The sequence below is a fragment of the Thalassophryne amazonica genome, chromosome 11 (genome assembly GCF_902500255.1).
Source record: "Thalassophryne amazonica chromosome 11, fThaAma1.1, whole genome shotgun sequence".
NCBI classification, from domain to species: domain Eukaryota; kingdom Metazoa; phylum Chordata; class Actinopteri; order Batrachoidiformes; family Batrachoididae; genus Thalassophryne; species Thalassophryne amazonica.
The window spans coordinates 37,676,348-37,697,309 of NC_047113.1; the positions used below are offsets into that span (position 1 = coordinate 37,676,348).

At 39.6% G+C, this 20,962-nt stretch overlaps 1 long non-coding RNA gene across 1 annotated transcript; it reads left to right on the top strand.

Annotated features, from left to right (window-relative positions):
- The first annotated feature begins 718 nt into the window (after nt 1-718).
- LOC117520857 lies at nt 719-7,706 on the top strand. Its single transcript, XR_004563782.1, has 2 exons — nt 719-1,205; nt 6,988-7,706. It is a non-coding gene; the product is annotated as an uncharacterized LOC117520857 (long non-coding RNA).
- The last annotated feature ends 13,256 nt before the right edge of the window (nt 7,707-20,962 follow it).

The following is a 20,962-nucleotide window of genomic DNA, read 5'->3' on the forward strand; positions in this document are numbered from 1 at the left end:
TTACCAAAAAAGCAAGAAACACCAACTGTGTGTTGCCCTCAGTTGTCACTCATCTGATCATAGAGAAAGGATGCTGAACATTAGACCTGAGCCATGTTTAACTATAAAGATATAAATAAAAAGAGTTGCTCAGTATGGCTCCTTTAAACAAACACCCATTCAATACACACTTTATCATTTTTTGAGGCTTTTGAGACCCCTCAAATCCAAAATCTATTGGTTCAAATAATTTTAGAGCACATACCTCTACCAAAGGAAGCAAAGGTCAAATGTACCCATAAGAACTTTGTGACATCATGAGGCAAGAAATTTAAAGAAAAGAGGCTGTGATCTTAATGAAAATAAAGTAGATAAAAAGACCTCAGGACCACTACAAACTTTAATTAAACTCTGACCAGCAGATTAATGGGGGTGATCACATAACCTCCACCCCTCAACTGCTATTTTTACAACATGATGAACTGTATAGGACAAATGCAAGTGTTTTTCAGAGCTTTGTGGAGCTTTGAGTCCTTAAACTCAGAAGTCGACTCATATGTAGAAACCTGATGCATGTATTTGCCAGAAAAGAGGGGAGTCCTGAACTCCCCTCTTTTCTGGCAAAGAGTTATAGGCTACACAGGTTTCTGCTGCTTTCTATGCATCACCCACTTCTTCTATCCAGTCCACTCTGTCTTTGGGGTTTCAAATTCCCCTCATCTTTCTTGTTCTCCAGGCTCATGAAAAGAAATCCATCTGCCCTTTAGGGGAAGGAGTAAAAAATAGAGCTGCAGCTTAAATCAGACAGAAGAATGGATAGAGGTCCTGTGGAAAGACGTAAAAGATGGAAAGCAGAAACTAAAGTGTTCGCTGGAGCACTGAGGTGAGGAAGCATTAAAAGTGTGCAAATAGAAAGAGAGAGAGAGAGCAGCTGACATTACCCACGGATAGAGAGATACAGGAAGATGGAAGGGATGGAGGAGAAGTGTGAAAGTCAAATGTGTGGTAAAAAAAGGGAGGTCAAAAGGCCATCAGATACAGACAGATGAGAGGGCACTGGAAAAAAGCTCAGGGTGACGAGGAAGAGAATGGACGGAGTGAGCGACATGGGAGCAAGGAAAGGGGAGACGAGGTGAGATACGGGTTTGACATCATCACCATCAGCGGGTCTTGTGTTTACCGCTCGACTCGTGTTTACTGAGGAAGTCACGCTGAGAGGACACCTGGTGAGCTGTCAACACACACACACACACACACACACACACACACACACACACACACACACACACACACACACACACACACACACACACACACTACACTGGCACACACACGCTCTCCATGGTGCTGAACCTGACATAAAGGAGCCTGGTACGAAGCAGATCGGAACAGATCCTCTGCTCTCCATATGGAGAGACTCCTGTCAGAGGGAGGTGCAGAGAGGTGGGGGGTGAGGGAGGTAAGATCTAAATTTAACTGCTGTCCTCATTGTTTATTAATGAGCGGGTGTTTAGTAAGACCCGAGGTGCTGTTTAATGTACGATGACAACGTCATTCTCCGGGGACCTTTCCCATACTCCTTGCCCTGCGTTTTACATAACCGACACCGATTTGGGGGGCTGGGTTGGCAGGTGGGGCGTGTGTGTGAGTGTGTGTGTGAGGATATCTTCTCCCTCTCTTCAGAGTGGTGTTCACATGGGGAGGTTTAACAAGGGGCCATACTGAGGTTCACATTGTGTCATTTTGCTGGAAGCAAACTTGAAAAGCAGTTGAGATGCAGCAGTCTTCATTTGATATGACATGGATCCACTCATTTAATGATAAAACTTTACAATATATATGTTTATTCTTCATGGTGCATCCTGTCAAGTAAATGAACATGCATGAAAATGCTCACACACACACACACACACAGCGCCAATTATGGAAAGGTTGGAAGAATGGAAGAATTTTTAGTGTGTGGTCATTTTCTTCATTTTATCTCTTGGAAGGTTTACACCTCTCCTCACTGTTTTAGTGTTCACTTGACATACCTAGCTACAGTCATTTCAGGTATGTAAGTGTGTGCTGCTGCCACGTGTCACCAAATCCACTACACTGTGGAACTGCCTTTGGTCATAGTTGGCAACCATCCAGCGACAACTGGTTCATCTCCACTTCTCAAAAGTAAGATCTATTTGCTATAACCAGGTGAATTATGGATGTCCCCTTGGTATTCTCAAGCACCTGGGGTCCTAAACACTGAGGCACCTGCATGCTGGGTCATGTCCAGGAAAAAATAGCATGTCCAAAATATTATAGCTGATATTGTCTCACAATGCAAGTGATAATCCTCATCTGAGGCTCCCTACCTATCCACCCATTTGCAGTATCCAAGGATCCGCCAAAGGAAGTGAGTACTAAACACATCTAGTCATCACCTCAGTTCACTGGATACTATTAGGTCAGTGGTTAGCGTCCAAGTCTCACAACCATACAGTAAGACATGAAGCACCAGGAACCGAAAGATGTGGAGCTTCATTCTACTGCAAAGGCATCAGCATCTTGAAACACCTCTGTCCATTTACCTCATAACTGCATAAACTCTTCCCAGGTTTCTTCTGATCTCATAGGCAGATGACCCAGAGACAATAATGTCACTGCTGCGATAAGTGAATGTTTCTACAAGTTCAACACTCATCAAATAAAGATACACTTCTGATGGCTGAGTACAGGAAGTCATTGAAAGAATTCCTACACAGGCACTGATATCCGTTGGTGCCAGTGCTTCTGGATTCCATAGAGTGAAGTGGATGAGACTCTATGACTCCCTGTTGATGGGATGCCAGACCAATGGAGGAAACATCCCGAGCCAAAGCTGGAAACCATTTACAGTTGGGTTGACTGGGACAATGCAGACGAAGTGTCTTGTTCAAGGAAAAAGACAGGTAGCACAAACAATATTTGTACCCAGGTCTATATATTGGCAAGTCAGCTCTTTATCCACTGAGGTACCTGCTCCACAAAATCTCTGAAAGACTGGAAAATCACATTCCCAGGTACTCAGGTTCCTCACTGTGCATCTCAAGTGCATCAGTCAAGGGTATCCCATGATTTATAATGAAGTTAAGGTCAGTCAACCTTTCCTCACCAACAAAGGCTCATAGGCAGCTGGTTTCCACAGCCTGACCCAACACCCAGTCCATGCAAACATTGAACATTTTAGGAACCAAAATACATCTCTTTCGAATAGAGCACTCACAGTATCTGTGTATATAGGCTGGATTTTATGTCCACAGATTCTCAAGATGTTTCAGAGAGGAGCCCAGTTGCTCGAATCAAACATAGTTTGAAAATGAAAAATCAACACAGCCTGCAGAGAAGTCCTGCTGATATTCATGTTCAGTAAGTACTCTCAGTGCTGGGATGCTGTCTATGGTTGACTTATTGGGGTGAAGCCAAACTGTTCTGGTCAGTGAGCAGCAAGTAACTGGAATTGAGTCCTATCAGGAATAATCCTTGCAAGCAATTTCCCTTGCATAGGGTGATACTCCTGTAATTGTTGCATTCAAGGTGATCATCCTTTCCTTTCTAGATTGGCTTAGCATGTCTTTTGTTCCAGTCCATAGGTCTGTAGGGATCCCTGTCTCCACAAACTACTGTGCAGATAAAAGAACATGATCATATAATAATGTCGTAATAATGTGTTATGCATTGTGAAGCTGTGATTGGAATATGGGTTTAAATATTATGACTGTGCATGTAAATAATGCACTTTCTGTTCCTGCTCAATTTCTCTGCTCATTTTTGGGAGGTGATGGTCTAGTGGTTAAGCATTTGGCTTCAGACCAGAGGATCCTCGGTTCAAATCCCAGCCTGACCGGAAAATCACTAAGGGCCCCTGGGCAAGGTCTTTAATCCCCTTGTTGCTCCCGCTGTGTAGTAAATACCTTGCATAACTAGCATCATGAGATCGGTGTGTGAGTGTGTTTGTGTGAATGTGAGACATCATTGTAAAGTGCTTTGAGCATCTGATGCAGATGGAAAAGCGCTATATAAAAATGCAGTCCATTCATTTTTACATCCTTTATGGTCATGTCCAGTTGACTTTTCAATTTTCCTGGATGCTGCTCTTCATTCTTTCAGTGATGATTCCAGGATATCCATCTCTGAGAGGACGCATAAGACTTGGCTGCAAAAAAAAAAAAAAAAGAAGAAAAAAGAAGAGAAAAAGTCAGACTCACACAGTTAAGCCGATGTAATATTTTTAGTTGAACTGGTTTGCTTGGATTGTAGAGGGTGGCTGTAAGACTGTAGTAGTTGTTTTTGGGCTTGTTGCCTGTGTGGGACAAGAAATGGTTTTTGTAACAAGAAATAAGAAACATTTGGAAACATTTAAATTGTGTTTGAGGCTAAAATAAAATAAAATAATGCATATAAAAATCTCACTGGCAGTGAGAGATAGTGAATTCTGTGTTCCAGAGTTGCACAATGTATGAATCACTCACAGTTCCAAATATTACTGAAACTGGCTGTTGCAGAATCAAAGCTGAGAATGGCAAGTGAAAATGTGGCAAAATATGAGTGTGTTTCTGTAAGAATAATAGTTTTTTTTGTAAAATCTGTTCAAATTCAGAGTCCACAGTGTAGTAAGTTTATTGCTTATGAATTGACATTTTGATTTTGCCATATTTTAATTTCACATCTTAGAGTATAGATGTGTTTGCTACTAAAACATATTTTAAATTAATATTTTTGATTTTTGCGTTTTACACTGAAACATACATGGTATTAAACAAAAACACAGACAAAAGTGTTTGAAACATTCTATGTCAAATTAAGAACTGTTTGGTCAGTGGGGACTTCAGAGGTCTTTATCTTAAAGGGGTGAGGTTGGCACATCATTATTTTGTAGTGGAGTGGCGTGTATTTTAAATAAAATTTGAAACATCTCCTGCATACATGTCTTAATTCAAGCATACATGTTGTGTTTCTATTGCTGGGATAGGCTCCAGTCCCCCGTGATCCTTAATAAGCGAAGTGCACGTCTCGGGCTGCACGGTGCATTATGGGTAAGCAAAATTTTTTTGGCTACCAATCCACATTCAAAGATGGTGGAAAACAGCGAGGAGTGCTATGATTTGGGCCATTTCAACCGCTGGAAAGTTGATGGTTTAAAGCGTTTTTGTAAGCTCCGTGGATTGCCTGTTACAACCAGGACTGCGTACGGGAGTAGACAGAAATGGAAAGAATTGCTGGCTGCTCTTGCGTGTGCTGCATAGGTACAGAAACTACCGTTGGTGCCGACAAAAGAGGAAGAGAGAGCTGCTGTCGAAAATGACCAGTCCTTGTTGATAGTTGGAGACGATTTCTGACCCCTTGAAGGCAACTGACGGTTGGTTAGACGAAGTCCAGAGTCTGAAACTGTGGATACTGCAGAATATTTGCTAAGCAGGGATGAGAAATCGCTACTCCGCCGGCTTTGTAATGACTACAATGAAGGTGGGTCTCACATATAACCTCTTTGGTGTCATGTTTGTTTTGATAAGTTGACATACAGTGATATGTGCATGCATGCAGTTCCTTTATAGAACATGTCAATATTACAATATTACGCGCCACGTCATTCATGGCGCAACATTACACTCATAAGCTGATGCACAAAAACAGCACCATCAACCACATTATAATTCAGCACAGTTTCAGGATATTGACAAAATAAATGTGTGCAAGAAACTTACAATTTTAGTCTGTCTTTTACATCTGTCTGAATCTTTCTTTTCTGTGGGGAAATTGTGTAGAATTACAACCACATTTCTTCTTCTTTCCATCTTTGTGTGGACTCGGCGGAGCTTTGCAATCGTGTGTTTTCAGCCACCTTTCAAACCTATAAATCCCGTTTGAGCATTTGAAAACAGCACAATTCGCACCTGTCATTACTGTATGTTTCGCTTAAGGCTTAAAGCCTTTGAAACAGTCCCTGTAAGCCTTAACTTTTACAGTCCGCTAACGCTAACGTATACAAAATTCAATGGTAGCGGTGTCATTTTGGTTGCTGGAATTTGTGACCCGTTTGACCCACGCATGCGCAGGTGCGTTGCGCACTTCGCTTATTGGAGTAAGTCGGTATAGAAAATGGATGTATGCATGTTGTGTTCCTCTGTGCTTCAGCTGTCACACCCGCACCTCATCAACCAGTCTACTTAAACCCAGGATTTCCTCTCCAGCTTCACCAGATGATTCTGTCTTCTATGCGGTACCTCTGGTCTTCTGCGCCATTTACTATGTTGCTTAATTCCTACTACTGAGTTTTCCAGATTCTTAAAGTTGTTTGCTCTGTCTCCAGAATTATCCCACTGCCACAGCTACCCCCTGACCTTCCACATGGTTTTGGCAGTCCTCCACAGCTCAATGGCAGAATCCATTATTTTTTTCTTCTTCCCGTGCCTTTTTCCATTTTTTAAATTTTGTTTCCTTTACCTGTTGCCTGGGTTGAATCAGAACAGATCCTAACAATACAATACACAACAGACAGGGCAGCATGGTGGCTTTGTGGTGAGCATTGTTGCCTCAGAGCGAGAAAGGCCACAGCGAGAAGTTCCATTCAGTGTGGAATTTGTATATCTGCCACATCTTCTACAGACATCCAGGTTAAGTGTATTGGAGCTCTGTAGGTGTGAGTGAGAGTGTGTATGCATTTGTCTGTCTATATGTGACCCTGTGATGGACTGGTGGCCTGTTCTGGGTGTATCCCATCTCTGGCCCAATGACTGCTGGGATGAGCTCCTGCCCACTGAAGAAAGCGGATATAGAAAATTAATGAATGAAATCAATCTTGACATTAAACAAAGGATTGTACTAGATTGAATCGTATTGCATCAAACTGAATCATTCCATAATAAAAGTATCGTCCCTGAATTGCCTGAAAGTCCATCCATCTAGATACGCATTAACGTATCATATATTGTTTTGTACATCCCTACTTATTAGATATGAATATGTGTCATAAATTTATGAAATTCCCCACAGACTGCAAATGAGGAAATCCTGCTGCGGTGTGCACGAGAGACGCGGGCTGTGCTGACAGCTGACTTGAAGAGCCGCGTGAGTGCAGAGCAGAGGAGTGAAAACAAACCGATTTGTTTCCTTACGGCAGGCCAGTGAGCACGCAGACACATGCGGACACGCAGGAGGGGCGAGTCACGAGTTCTCGGGGCAGCGACTGAGCCTGAACATGCTGAACAGATGGGAAGCGAAGAAACAAGAAGGACAGAGAAAATCAGAGTGGTTAAGATCAGGAGGAAAAGGAGCAGTGATAGAAGGCAGCAGACCATAATGAACAGGGACAGAAAAGAAAGCTGCAGCTCGACTGCAGCATAAATACATAGTAATGTAACATAAAGCAGAATTTAATTAACATTCAAATAATCTTCACTTTAATAAGGCCTTTATTACTATGGGGCCATTTAATTTTCACATGTAAGACACACATACACGTGTGTGCACACACACACCAGGCTGGTTTCACAGTGCACTGCCACAAAGTAAGAACCGCAGCGTTCATCAATAATGGAAAGCCAGAATTTGGACGACATCAGAACAAATGAATCATTCTGGTCCAGAGAACAGAGCAGACAAATGGTAGCATTAACACAGTGGCATGTTTGTGCGTGCGTGTGTACAGAGAAAGGAGACAAAATGACAAAAACACATGATGAATGAGTATCAAGCACCTGGCAAGGAAAAAAGTACACAGCAACAAGTAAAATTTGATTTCAGCAAACTCATTCCTCCTGAGTTGTAAATGCTCATTGGCTTCATGATATAGAACTTGGAGATAAGCATCAGCACAACGGGCCTCACGGCCTATACAGTCCATAAGTACAATGGCGTTGTGTTCATGCTCAACGTTTTTCCATGTAAGTGTCACCATACATTGATACTCCTCCAGTATGAGTTACAAATGGATGCTGAATATAGAATATAATCCCTCTGGCCACCCTGTGATTCACAAGCTCTTCCTGGTACTGCATTACAGAAACTTCAGATGTTGTATGTCAGTATGGGGGTCACAGTGCCTACTTCTCTAATGCCACTGGGACTACTTTGGAATTCTCCTTCCCCATCTGGTCCAGCTCTTTCTTCAGGCCATGTGGTTATGCTATTCACTTTATGCTGTGTCAAGTTCCATCTTACACCCTGTTATGTGCTGGACAGTCTCAGGCGTGTCTTTGTTCATCCTACCCCTTTTGGTCCTGATAAGTACGCACCTGCTTTTGTGCTGCCATACCGGTAAGACGTTTTTACCATTTGCCAATTCTGTCTTTTGGTGACACATCTCATGGAATGGCATGGTCTTCTGTGATGCCTCTTCTTTTTCCTTCTCCTCATCACCCTTTGAGAACTTTGTTCCTGTGGGTCCTCTTTCTAACATATCCATGGATGTGCCTTGTTTCATCCTAGGTAGTGGCTTTGACACTAATCTTTGACTCCCACCTTTCCCCTGGCTGTAGAATCTCAGGGTGTTGGATTCTGCGTGGCACCAAATATGCATTTTAGGGAATTTGCATATCTGGATATTTATTGCTTTAATCTCTTCCTTTGGTCAGGTTATATTTCACCTGAGTTGTTGATGACTAATAGGCCATGTATCTAGATGTAAGTAAGTAAGTAAGTCCCTTCGGCTGCTCCCTTGTTTGCACTCGGGGTCGCCACAGCAAATCACAAAGTGCTTCACATAAGAACAAAGAAATTAAAAACAGCAGAAACATAGAACCATAAAACTAGGTAAAAGCCAGCCTATACAAAAGGGCCTTTAGCATCACTTTAAATGTTTCAACAGAGTCCATGGAGCGTAGGTCCAAAGGCAGTGCATTCCACATTTTAGGTGCCACCACCTTGAAAGCACAGCTTTCACGCTAAGTCCCTTCGGTTGCTCCCTTGTTTTGTACTCAGGGTCGCCACAGCAAATCCAAGATGGATCTGCATGTTGAATTGGCACAAATTTTACGCCAGATACCCTTCCTGACGCAACTCCACATTGCATGGAGAAATGTGATAGGGGTGGGATTCAAACCAGGAACCTTCCCCACTGAAACCAAGTGCATTAACTACTTGGCCACCACCCCTACCAGCATGTATCTAGATGGCTCTGACATAATTTTTTACTGAGGTGGTTTCTCTGTCTTACTCTCTGAAGTTATCTGGCTGTTTTTGCTGTCTTCTCTTGGTTCTTATTCTCTGTAGGATACCAAGGTATCGATTGTAATTTTGCAGTTGTGGTGGCTTCTTTCTTTTCCGTTGGTAAATCCGCTTCTTTTATCTGCTCCTCAAATACTGCCTTTTTCCTCCTGCCGCACTTCTCATGCCTTGAGTAAGCGAAGCAGTAGAAGATCATTTTCTTCTCCTTCGTGGTCCAATTTACAGTGACATAATTTCGTAGATTTCTTTTGGCCCTTTGAGGCTGTTGCTGCTGGAGTCCAGGATCAGAACTGTGCTGATCTGGTGGGTTATCCAGCTGAGTGCTCCCACAGAAGAGATCATTCCCTGCAGCACTAGGACAAGTTGCACCATTGCTTTCCTCACACACCCTGGTGCCTAGGTGTGATTTGGGGACCTTTTTATCCTGGGAGACATCCGGCCAGTACAATTGATCATTTTTCGACTTTTTCATATTTGCTTTGTGGAGTTTTTAGCTGGGGTTCGTTTTCATTGAAACATCCTCCCCGCAGACCCTCTTCACAGTGGGACTGAGGACACTTGAGGCAAGTGTCCAGTAGGAACTCCTAACCCACCTATCACCTATCCTGTATGTCTACCGTCATGCCTGTTGATGTCTTTTCATTCTTGGTTTACAACTTGATAGGTTGCTAAGCATTGTGTTACTTCTGAACCACGACTGATTCAGCTGCAATGCATTCATTTTTGAGACAGACTTTAGTGTAGTTTTTTTACACTTGCAGTTGTTTATTAAGGCTATTAGAGTCCTGTTGACCTTGTAACGTATCAAGGTTTCTAGTATCTAGTAAATATTAAATTGGTCACTGGATCATTGATCTCTGGACATAAACAAAAATAAGCAAAATCTGTTTTTGTCAAAAGCATTTCCTTTCAGATATTAATGAGACAAATGTAACTCCATAGACCCTGATCAGAGCCCTTGCAACCGGCTGTGCTGCACGTCAACATCAGTGTAATTCATAAAGAACGGAGGACATCTCATTTTGTGAGATAAAAAACCTGTTGTGGTCTGTTGTAGTTTGTTGTCTGTGTTACAACATTTAGAAAGAGGTGTCATTTGATTTTAAACAGCGATTCGCTTTGAAGTTTGCAAATGGGTTTAATGATTATTTTTCAAATGTAGGATCAAGTCTGGTGGGAAATAAACCAATAATAAAAGATAAATTACATACACTGGTAAATACGGTCAATAGTATTTTCCTGGACAATGTGGAAAAAGATGCAATAAGAAATATTGTAAAAAACTGTGTAAACAAAAGATCAACTGACCATGAAGATTTAGACATGATGACTGTAAAAAGTATAATAGAAATTGTTACTGAACCATTTACTTATATTTGTAATCTGTCTCTGTCAACTGGGATTTTTCCAGATGAAATGAAAATTGCTAAGGTAGTCCCATTATATAAAAATGGAGACAAACATAATTTTTCTAATTACAGGCCAGTATCATTGCTTCCACAGTTTTCTAAAATTATGGAAAAAGTTTTTGTGACAAGATTGGATAAATTTGTTTAGAAACATCATATTTTAAATAATGCTCAGTATGGATTTAGAACAAAACATTCAACAGCTATGGCAATTATGGAACTAATAGAGAAAATATCAACAACAATAGGATTAATAATAAGGATTATTTTGTAAGTATTTTTATCGACCTGAAAAAGGCTTTTGATGTTATAGACCACTCAAGATTGCTTCACAAGTTACAACAATATGGAATAAGAGGTGTTGCACATCAGTGGGTAAAAAGCTACTTAGAAAACAGAAAACAGTTTGTTCAGATAAATAATACCAAATCAGAATTGTGTAACATTATTTATGGAGTACCACAAGGATCGGTACTTGGACCCAAACTGTTTATTTTGTATATCAATGATTTTGTGAATGTATCCAATGTGCTTGGCAGCATTTTATTTGCTGACGATACAACGCTGTTTTACTCTGGATCAGATATACAGGAAGTAGCACAAGTGATAAATACAGAGTTGGAAAAAGTTAAACATTGGTTTGATATAAACAGATTGTCACTAAATATTAATAAGACAAATTTTATATTGTTTAATGATAGAACAAAAAAATAATGTGTCATTACAAATAGATGGAATGGATATACAAAGGGTAAAAGAAACTAAATTTTTAGGAGTCATGATTGATGAAGATCTTACATGGAAGTCACACATAAATTACATAAAAGGAAAAATAGCGAACGCCATTGCTGTTTTGCATAAAGTAAAAATATTCATTAAATAGTTATGGTTTATTAACATTGTACAATTCATTGATTGTCCCATATTTAACTTATTGTGTAAAAATCTGGGGATCAACATGTACAATCTATATACAACCTTTATTTATTTTGCAGAAAAGAGCTTTAAAAGTGATTAGTAACAGTGGTTTTAGAGATCCATCTAATCCATTGTTTATTAAGTATAGGGTACTTAAATTTCATGATTTAGTCGATTTGAAAATATTACAAACAATGTACCAAGTTAATAAAAATACTTTACCAACAAACATTCAAAATATGTTAGAAAAAAGAGTAAGTAGTTATAAATTGAAAGGAATAGAAGTCTTTAAAAAACCAAGATTTAGAACCAAAGTAAAGGAAAGGAGTATTGCAGTAAATGGTGTCAAATTATGGAACAATCTTAATAAAGAAATTAAAGAATTAAGGTCGCTTAAATTATTTAAAAAACGTATTAAATTAGATGTATTAAGTAAGTATGAAACTATGAAATAAGTCAGTGGGCTGCAAGAAAGTAAAAAAAAAAAAGAAAGAAAAAAAAAGAAAAAGTAATCTGTTAATAATGTTTGGAGTGTCTTAAGTTTAAAATGTAACCTGTCAGAGATGTAATCTATTAATTAATGATCATAATTATGAAATGGGTCAGTGGTATGTGACAAGTTAAAGAAATGCAATCTGTTAAATAATGTTAACTATGATGCTGGATATTGAAAGATTGTATTGTTAAAAGGGGCAGAAATCATAAGACTTGTTCTTCTTTCTGCTCCTTTTCATTCTGGTGTTGTGGTGCTTTGTTTCTGCTTTTCTGTTTTTCTTTTAAATGAATGAAATAAATATTAAAGAAAGAAGAAAGAAAGAAGTTATAACTTCCAACCAGACTCTAACTTGACTCGGCAGAGAGTGGCGCAGAATTTGGAGCTGTGCGAACATAATGGAGGACAATTCTCATTTCTTGCCCGCAACAAGACAAGAATCCCAATTAGTGACTTTAATCCGCACAAAAGTGACTCATGATTGACATCTTTAAATGGCTTTGAGAGGGGTTAAGAAACGGACTTGCCGCTTCTGAAAAGCAGCAAAGCAGAGAACCAATGAAGCAGCGTAATGGAGCACTGCTTCATTGCTTCAAGCAGAGTCACTGCAGAAGTGGTTGACTGCAGACCCGCTGCAGGGTCTGCAATCAACGTAAAGAAATTATCATTTTCTGGAGAAACACCCTCAAAAACAACGGCCGCTCTGAAAGACCGATAAGAGAATCATTAAGCAAATAGTCTATTGATGTCGGTGGATCGAATCATTTCTTAAAGATTCGTGAAAAGAACCAGTTTTTGATACCCACACCTATCCATGTGTGGGCCATTAAATTGATGTCTTTCTTGTCATTAATTTAGATGGTGCTTTCAGGTTGTTCTATCTGGCCTTGGGGGTCTTGGATGAGTCCACTCTCAACTGGTAGTAATGCTTTGAGCCTCTATTGTTGTTAGTAATTCCTTTCTGAGATCATATACCCACTGAGCTTTGTCATTGTGATGACTGAGAGGAGATTCCATGTTGTGGAGAGACTGGTTAATGCTTAGAGGTAGTTTGAAGGTTTGGAACCTTTGTTTGAATCCTTGATATTCTGTGTGTTTTGTACCTCTGTTAGCCTCTAAGTGTGATACCCTGATGTTATCAGCTGATTTATCTGTGTTGCCAGGTGTTCATAAAGTACAATTAAGTTCTTCATCCAGTAAGTGTGAATCATGTCTCGCCCAGCTCTTCACTCTTGCCACTTGTTGTTGGTTGTCTGCAGTAATGACGACTCGCTGTTGTTCTGGGCATTTGCTGTGGTCTACACTCAAGTCTAGTAGCCACTATTAGCCTTGTGGGAAGTCCTTCTAGTACTGCTCAGTCTCAGCTCTGGTTGGTATCTTGTCTCTGGAAACACATTTTGAGTTCTTCATTGGAGAACAGGCCATTTATCATTTTGGTTTCTGCTTCTCTTGTGAGTCTTTTCAGCCTGGCAGCTTCCAGGGCCATATCTTGCTGTGCTACCTCTTCAGCTAGGTGCAATAATTCTTCACATCCTTCTGCACCTCTGTTATCTGGTGAATATCTCTCTGGGTTGCTTTGATTTTTGGGTCAAACCTTGTCCTCCACTGGGAGTGCTGGCTTTGTGTTCTTACTAATGCTGTATCCAAGGATTTCCAGGATTTCTCTAGCAGTGGTAAATACAAGCATACTTGTCTCCATTACATATAGTGCAGTAGAGACAGTGAACATTTCTTTGGTCTCATCTGCAAGAAGCCCTTTTACTAAACCTTGGAACAAGCATCTGGGGATTTACTGTGCATTGTCTGGTCATTTTCATGTTTACCTCAGTAGACTCAGCTGTCATGACTGTCTTGGTTGTCTCACATTGTTCTTGAACCATGTTTACCTGCATCAGGCGTGACACATCTCCTACATGCTGATGCAAGGCCAAATGGAGAAAACCGATTTGTATCAGTGGGGATATTGCTGATCCAAGTTTCACCTTGTTTCTTGCTTTTTACTGATATGTGTACTGAATATGTGTTATCACTCTGTAGTGCAGCGTGCATGATTTATTTTAAGTAGCAGCTGCCCTATATGTACAACCCCTGGCAATAATTATGGAATCACCGGCCTCGGAGGATGTTCATTCAGTTGTTTAATTTTGTAGAAAAAAAGCAGATCACAGACATGACACAAAACTAAAGTCATTTCAAATGGCAACTTTCTGGCTTTAAGAAATACTATAAGAAATCAGGAAAAATAATTGTGGCAGTCAGTAACGGTTACTTTTTTAGACCAAGCAGAGGGAAAAAAAATATGGACTCACTCAATTCTGAGGAATAAATTATGGAATCACCCTATAAATTTTCATCCCCAAAACTAACACCTGCATCAAATCAGATCTGCTCATTAGTTTGCATCTAAAAAGGAGTGATCACACCTTGGAGAGCTGTTGCACCAAGTGGACTGACATGAATCATGGCTCCAACACGAGAGATGTCAGTTGAAACAAAGGAGAGGATTATCAAACTCTTAAAAGAGGGTAAATCATCACGCAATGTTGCAAAAGATGTTGGTTGTTCACAGTCAGCTGTGTCTAAACTCTGGACCAAATACAAACAACATGGGAAGGTTGTTAAAGGCAAACATACTGGTAGACCAAGGAAGACATCAAAGCGTCAAGACAGAAAACTTAAAGCAATATGTCTCAAAAATCGAAAATGCACAACAAAACAAATGAGGAACGAATGGGAGGAAACTGGAGTCAACATCTGTAACCGAACTGTAAGAAACCGCCTAAAGGAAATGGGATTTACATACAGAAAAGCTAAACGAAAGCCATCATTAACACCTAAACAGAAAAAAAACAAGGTTACAATGGGCTAAGGAAAAGCAATCATGGACTGTGGATGACTGGATGAAAGTCATATTCAGTGATGAATCTCGAATCTGCATTGGGCAAGGTGATGATGCTGGAACTTTTGTTTGGTGCCGTTCCAATGAGATTTATAAAGATGACTGCCTGAAGAGAACATGTAAATTTAAATACCCAGGCTCCCCCAGACTCCCCACCTTTTTTAAACATTATTCATTTCAAATACAAGAAATACAAAAATATAAAGAATAAAAATTTCTAAAATTATCTTCCTCAAACTCAAACTGAAAGCAAATCTCTAAAACTTGATATTATTGCCAGTTTTCTTCAGACAAGTCAGGGGATGGAAACATGAACATTTCCAAGTCACTGAATATGTCTTGGACTTCATTTACATCAATTATGAAGAAATACAAAAGTTTCTTTCACTAAAACATCAAATCTAGGATTGCATCTCAAATGTACTTTCTGGCAAATTGTAGCTGAACTATCAAGTCTTCTTTTTAAGAAAACCATCCTTTACACCACTTCATCAGGAAGCTGTATTTTATATATTTTTTTAATTCATTTACATCAAGTTGTAGAGATTTGCTTTCAGTTTGAGTTTAAGGAAGATAACTTTAGATTTATTTATCTAAAGTTGTGTCAGTGGTGTGTCATTCAGACAGCAAAATTAAGAGGTTATTTAAAAATAAGTCCTCCAGAGAGCAAAATTAAGAGGTTACACAGGTTTTATACAGAACAGAGGATGAGTAAATTACCTGTATTTCTTTCATCGTGAGCATCTTCACATTAAATCTCAATCAACAGCTGCCTGCTTGTTTAAAATCACTGGAGAAACACATATATATAAGGCAACCTGAATTAAAGGAGAAATGCCGCTTTTAACAACCTGGACCTCATGTCTGGCATAAAATATGGTTGTTTACTCACCAATATAACGTTTTTGTCATTATTAGTCCGTGGTTCAAACGACGTATTCAGTTCAAATCTGAGGCAAACATTTTACTTCTACTAAGGTGGATTAGAACTTTTTGTGGTACACAGCGCTCACTACTGTACAGGAGGAACCTAGCAGTCAATATGTGTCACTGACTTCAAAATGCAGCTCTTTTCAACCAGATGTATCGTGCCGTGACATGTCAACCATCAGTGTCCAATCAGATTTCAGGGGAGTCCAGTGCAACCCTGGCCTTTACTCTAGCTCCACCCATACCAGGAAGTGTTCAACATTTGACATTTCCTGTTTCACTGTGGACTCAAAATTTGGCACTTCCTGTTTGGTACTCAGTGTACCATGAGCGAATTTCGCGCTGCTGCGTGTCGCTTCACTAGTATAAACATTTTTTTCATGATCCTCTGCTTTAATGTGAATGTACTATGCACCTTATACTTCACTTTTCTGTAATTCTGGCCTCGTACTTGTCTTATACAGCCCAAACATAGCCAAAAATCTCAAAATTCTACCCACAACACCCCATAATGACAACAGGGATTTTTTTTTGAAAATTTTGAAAATTTATTAAAACAAACAAACAAACAAAAAAAAAAAAAAGAAAAAAAAGAAATCACATGTACATAAGGATTCACACCGTTTGCTCAGTACTTTTTGATGCACCTTTGGCAACGGGTCTACAGGCAATTCCTTTGACTTAATGCTTGGTTTGTGCTCTGACATGCACTGTCAACTGTGGGACCTTATATGTAGACAGGTGTGTGCCTTTCCAAATTATGTCCAATCAACTGAATTTACCTCAGGTGGACTCCAGTTAAGCTGTAGAAAAATCTCAAGGATGATCAGTGGAAACAGGATGCACCTGAGCGCAGTTTTGAGCTTCATGGCAAAGGCTGTGAATAGTCATGTACATGCAATTTCTTAGTTTTTTATTTTTAATAAATTTACAAAAATCTCAAAAAAGAAAACCTTTTTCACATTGTTATTATGGGGTATTGTATGTAGAATTTTGAAGAAAAAATTAATTTAATCGATTTTGTAATAAGGCTGTAACATAACAAAATGTGGAAAAAGTGAAGCGCTGTGCACACTTTCTGGATACACTGTACATGGCACTGGGAAAGCCCTTTTCCACCCACATCAGCTGCTGCAGGCTGTCTGTACACATCCGGTCACCACGCACATTTACACACACATTTCAACTGACGCCTTGAATAATGAAACACGACCCGCTTGATATGGCTTTATAAATATTACATCAATAATCTGACTTTAATGGATTTCTCATTCGTGTAATCCTGCCGTCTTATTCGTTCAAAGCAGCTACACAAACAACAAAACCCACAGAAAAGTCAAAGTGGCAGTGTGTAGCATTTTGTGTGCCTATGAACAGGTGTAAAAGAGAAGATTTCAGATCAGTCTGTGTGCTGATGGAATTTGTTTTCAGGCCTGTGAACACAGCATCAAGTACAAAATATGTGCTGTATTTAATAGCACAGTAAAGGACAGTGAATAATGGATGTTCCAACTGATATCTGTCGTAAAGTCTTGTTTGCTCTCATATCTTGCTGTGATCGCAGGTCTCACAGCTGTGACAGCGTGGGGGAAGCCCTTTGTACACCCGTGTTTGTTTTTGTAATGAGGCTGCTTGTTTCTGGGAAAAGCCCACAGGGCTAACCTCCGCCTACTTGCTGTGCCAGGAACCTCCCTGTGCATCGCCGTGGCTCGAAATCCTGCTCAGTCTCTGCCCCGCCGTCTGACTTTGTCTCTTTCTTACAGTTTACCTGTTGAATGCTTCCTCTTTTGGCTTACATGTCGACAACCCAACGGCACAGGCCACAACACTGAGTTCCACGGCACAAAGGCGCTGTGAACATGTGACTTATTAAGCATGGCTGTAACTGCTAACATGAGAGTTCACCGACAGGTAGATGATTAAAGGCACGCATGCTGCTTTAAGCAAGGTATTTAGATCTGACCTTGGCATCATAAACCATTTGCATCCTTATCTTTACATAAAGTAGGTGCTCAATCATTTCATTCTCCCTTGATTAAAAAATGGCAATAGAATCACAACCACCCACACAGCTTTGATTTCAAAAAGATACAGTATGAGTGACATAAAAATATCTATATACATAGAGGGCTAATTCTGTCTGTCTGTCTGTCTGTTCGGGATAAACTCCCAAACTATAATATGCAGCCTTAAAAACTATATATATTCTGAATCCTCATGACATGGGGAATAAACTGGTTCTGGGCAACCAATAATTTAATGCTTTAATCTATTCTCTTTATCTATTTATTTCTGATGGTTACTTGATCATCAAGAAAGCCTGAGTACAAAAAATATGAAGCGGTCAGAATTCTGATTCCACCCCCCCCAATCCTGATGATGTCATCAAGAAAGCCTGAGTACAAAAAGTATAAAGTGGTCAATTCTAATTCCTAATTAAATTGAATCTGTAAAATATAATTACCTTTGGTGTACAACCCAGTACAGTTTGAAGATTTGCTGTCTGAAAACTTTGTATTTTCACCATTTATGACAAGACAGAAAAAGCTGGCAAGATACATAAAGGTTAAAGGTAAGACATATTTGACTTCCTAAAGACACAATTAAGGGCAACCAATAATTTAATGCATTTAAATTAATCTGTTCTTGTTATCTATTTATCTACTACAGTATTCAGCTTTAATCGTTACTGCTAGATATAATCTATAGATCTATTACAGAATTCAGCTTTAATCATTATTACTAGAAATCTTAGACAAAAAGAACTTTCACTTTAATTCTTTATGGTTACTACACTAATGCTTTAATCTATTCTCTATCTATTTATGTTACAGAATTCTGCTTTAATCATTATTGCTAGAAATCTTAGACAAAAAGAACTTTCACTTTAATTCTTTATGGTTCTGGGCAACCAATAATTTAATGCTTTAATCTAGTCTCCTTATTTATTTATCTTTTATGGTTACTGGGCAACCTGACAGCCTGGATGACCAGGTCAAGCTGCCCTTTGGTTACACTATTCATGACATATGTGAGATGGTGGCCAAAGTCTTTCCAAACCTCTACTGTAACTACCAGAACCACATCTGGCTGAGCGAGCGTGCTATCCTTGCTCCAAAGAACTTGGCAGTGGATTACATCAATGCTAAGCTTCTGGCCCAGCTTCCAGGACAGGCCTACAGCAACATGTCAATTGACACAGTGCCTGATCCAGATGAGGTGGTTAACTACCCAGCTGAATTCCTTAACAGCCTGGCACCAGCAGGCCTCCCACCACACAGCTTGGTGCTCAAAGTTGGTGCCCCAGTCATGCTCCTACGGAAACTCGACCCACCCAAGCTCTGCAATGGAACGCGTCTCACAATTAAGAAGTTGATGCCAAGAGTCCTGGAGGCCACAGTAATGACAGGCAAGGCCAAGGGGGAAGATGTCTTTATACCAAGGATTCCACTTATCCCTTCAGACATGCCATTTGAATTCAGGCGTCTGCAGTTCCCAGTCAAACCCAGCTTTGACTGGGTTTGACCTGGTTTATGTCCATCAACAAGGCTCAGGGACAGTCCCTTAAGATGGTTGGACTGAATCTGGCAGAGCCTGTGTTCTCCCATGGCCAGTTGTATGTCGGCTGCTCCAGGGTTGGTAACCCAGAACAGCTGTACATCCACTCACCAGGTGGCATGACAAGGAACATTGTGTATCAAGAGGCTCTTCAAAACTAATGGTCAGAAAACACTAAGTGAATTTCATGAAGAAATATTTCTCCATTCTATTATTTACATTTGCTGTTTAAAGCCATTTTTACCTCTGCCAAGGAGGTTATGTTTTCGGTCGCGTTTGTTTGTTTGTCTGTCTGTCAGCAGGATAACTCAAAACGTTTTGAACGGATTTTGATGAAATTTTGTGGAGTGGTTGGAAATGACAAAGGAACAAGTGGTTAAATTTTAGTGGTGATTCAGATCACGATCCGGATCCAGGAATTTTTTAAAGGATTCTTCACCACTGCGGGATAGGGGGAATTTTGACATTCTAGTTTCTAACTCCACAAAAACAAGGCAGAAAGGCTAGAAAAAAATTAAGGTGTAACATAGTCAAATGTTCTATCAAACAACAAAGTTTGGTGATGATCGGATCTGGATTCCGGATCTGGTGATCCAGAATATGCAAAAATATAGGGAAAATAGAAAATGTGTCAGTGTGAGGTGACAAATGAAGCTAGAGATGCACAACTAACACCAAATTGTAACTGAATCTGTACTGATTCAGTAAGGTGTCATCAGATTTGATGTAGCCTCAAATCTTATGGAGCTAGATCCAGAAGAAAACTGCCATTACCGAAAAATTGTTTTTATACAATAACTTTTCAACTAATAAAGACATAAAAGTGATTCCAAGTTCTAGTGGTATGTTTTCATGGTCAAGGATGTCAAATATACAGGAAAGAAAAGTGTATGTATCATAGTTTTGGTTGTAACACTGAATTGTTGAATAGATCACTGTGCCAAGGAGGGAATCTCTTTAGGGTCAGTGACCCTATGGCCTTGGCGGAGGTTTGCACTCTCTGACTACTCGCTTCTAGTATGTTTGTAAAATGTCAATGTAAAAACAGTGAAATACACCACTACCTCAGTTTTGATTAATTGATATTTACATTTACTGTTACCTATCTTTTGTGTGTAATTTTGTTAAAATTTGATTGCAAAACTGAGTCTGCATGAAGGACTTCAAATGTGTTTGTCTTTTAACCAAGTATTTCCACTTAGTTTGGGGAGTCCACCTCTTATAGTTCTGCTGGACAAACTTTAGCCCATTAAATATTACATTTATAAGACATCAGCATTAAAAAACAAATGTTGAGCAATTGTTTTGATTAAAATGATTGGCATTTGGCCTATGTCTAAAACAGGTTAACCCGGGCAGCGCCGGGTACCCCAGCTAGTATTACATAAAATTGGAAAGAGATACAGATGCTGTATTAAATGTATTTTAATTGTATAATAATTAAATCCCCACCATGAGTGAGGATTGATATTTACATAAGATGGTAACCATAAGGAAATATATTGTGAAAAGTATGTTTGTGTTTGAGATAATTTTGCAATATGTTGCCAAAATTCTGAGTATGAAGGTTTTTTTTTTAGCAAATCTGAAGCTAAA